Source organism: Urtica dioica, chromosome 8, assembly GCF_054948205.1.
Source record: "Urtica dioica subsp. dioica isolate 48M chromosome 8, U.dioica_male_clone48M_v1_H2, whole genome shotgun sequence".
Taxonomy (NCBI): Eukaryota; Viridiplantae; Streptophyta; class Magnoliopsida; order Rosales; family Urticaceae; genus Urtica; species Urtica dioica.
The window spans coordinates 45,993,374-45,995,848 of record NC_142763.1 but is presented as its reverse complement, the minus strand read 5'-3'; the positions used below and the strand labels follow the sequence as shown (position 1 = coordinate 45,995,848).

Genomic DNA, 2,475 nt, shown 5'->3' with positions numbered 1-2,475 from the left:
ACTTTCGTTAGCACGAATGCTCGTTTCCTTGAGGAGGACTTCATGAAAGATGTAAAACCTAGAAGCAAAGTTGTGCTTGAAGAAAAGTTGGGTGAGGAAGCTTCTACCTCAAGTAGTACTTCGACGTAGTGGGAGGGCTACTCAAAAGCCTGACAGTTACAAGTCCTATGGAGACTCTCTCGTAGCCGTCTCTGACATGGGTGACCCTGTTTCCTATAGGCAAGCAATGGCTTGTTCTGAATCAAACCTTTGGCTTGACGCCACGAAAGTTGAAATGCACTCTGTAACGCCCCAAAATAGGGGGTCAAAGAAAAAAAATAAAATAAAAGACTCAAACGAATAAATAACACTAGCCAAAAAATAAAAGACACCACGTCGGACATCTTTTGGAAAGTAAACAAGATTTTCACCCATGGGATTTAAACACATCAACAAAATAAAATTTAAAGACCAGTCAACAAACCACCACAGTTTAGTGTAGCACCATTTATGTATAATAACGGAAAATATCATCGAGTCATCTTAGTCAAAGTATTATAGTCAATAATGAGAATACCACACGATAAGGTGTATCTCCACGTCATTCGTTGGGATGCCACAACATTTCTACGATTCAGATCTTTTATTTTCAAACACCTGGAGTTGAATTAAAAGAAAAAGGGGTGAGCTTCCACGTGCTCAGCAGGAGAACCACTACTCAACCTAAGGTTTTGTTCATTTTAATATCATGCCATATTATTTATCAAAAACCGTAATTACCAACTTTACGTTATTAATTGTTATTTAGCAAAGATTATTAAAACTCAAAATTATAAGTTATGACGAAACCTCTGACATGAAGTCAAGAGTAGCCACTTTGGACTGTAAGGCGCCAGGTGGACGCGTATCACCTGCAACTGATGCCAGATCCAAAGCAACTGGGCGAGGTGGGCCCAACGACCGGTAACCCCGAGTCTCGCCCCGCGTAAACCTGCTGCGCAGCAAAGGGAAGCGAAATGCGCCATCGCTCCCTCCAATCAACCGTTTTGGACAATAATGTCCCCGGACGGAAGCGCATCGCCGGATAACGAATACTTTGATTCCAGTTCATTTATTAATATCATACTAGGTTATAATTATTCAAAAAACTATATCCCGTCAACAGATTGAAACGGGCCTATTTGGTTTCATGTTTCACCTAGTCATCTACTCTACTACTAACCATTTTTAATTAAAGAATACTCTCACGAAGGAAGAGTAATAGAACCCCTACCTCAATTGAATCTCGAACGAGACTTGAAGAAAGGTGGGTAACGATCGCCTTGAAGTACGGGCCACCGAACACGGCTGATTTTCGAGACGCTCGAGAATCCGGTCAAACGGAGTTCACGGTTGCGCTCGGAACGTCGAAGACACTCGGGAGTAGCCTCTGCTCAAATTTCAACATCGGGGCTCCGGCGACGGCGGCGGCCCGGCGGCGGTGGCGATTTCCGGCAACCGAAAAATCTGTCCGATAGGTGTTCTTCGAACTCCTCGACCTCCTGAATACATTTACGGGGTTGATTTTTATAAGGAAAACACACAAAAACCTAGATCTACGCGAAACCACCCAAAACTTGCGTTTTTCCGACGAGTGCTCCGGCGACCATCTCCTGTGCGAATCTCGATACCAAGCTGTCCAGAATTATAGATCTCGATTTTCCGACCTCGGCCATGATTCTCCGGTGATCGGCAGCAGTTCCAGATCATGAGTGAGCACAAAATGCTCCTTGACATGAGCACTACACTTTGGTGGAGGAGGTGTACTTCACCTCCGCCCGGTTTGGTCGGAAATGGCGCCGGAAGAAAGAGAGAAAAAGAGAAAGAGAGAGGTAGAGGGAGTGAGAGAGAGAGAGAGAGACGGGAGGGGAAAGGATTTTTTTTTTTTTAAACATCAGCTTGGTCAAAGTATATGACCAAGAAGAAAAAGAAAATAAATAAATAAAATAAAAAACGGGGTTTTACAATACCTCCCTCCTTAAGAAATTTCATCCTCGAAATTAGATAAAAAAGATGCGGGTAAAGTTCGCGAATTTCCGACTCCATCTCCCATGTCGACTCTTCGGTCCCATGATATTTCCTAAGTACTTTTACAAGTGGAATCTCGCGCCTTCGCAAAACTTTAACTTGGCTTTCTATGATTTGAATCGGAACCTCATCATAAGTCACATCATCTCTAATTGGTACATCGGTCCATATTAGGACATGAGAAGGGTCTGGTTCGTACTTTCGTAGCATCGAGACATGGAAAACGTTGTGAACGTGCGAGAGTTGAGGGGGTAAGGCTAGTCGATAAGCAAGTGGCCCAACCCGATCTAGAATTTCAAAAGATCCGGTATACCTTGGCGCAAGCTTGCCTCGAACACCAAAACGTGATAACCCTCACTTATAGGTGACACTTTCAAGAAAACATAATCTCCCACTTTGAACTCCAATGGTCGCCTCCTTCTATCTACA

At 43.6% G+C, this 2,475-nt stretch overlaps 1 long non-coding RNA gene across 1 annotated transcript; it reads right to left on the bottom strand.

Annotated features, from left to right (window-relative positions):
• Positions 1–286: 286 nt before the first annotated feature.
• On the bottom strand, positions 287–1,917 carry LOC149389954 (uncharacterized). The gene is made up of 3 exons (XR_016300786.1): positions 1,600–1,917; positions 1,253–1,520; positions 287–636 (listed from the first exon to the last, which is right to left on the bottom strand). It is a non-coding gene; the product is annotated as an uncharacterized LOC149389954 (long non-coding RNA).
• Between the last annotated feature and the right edge of the window lie 558 nt (positions 1,918–2,475).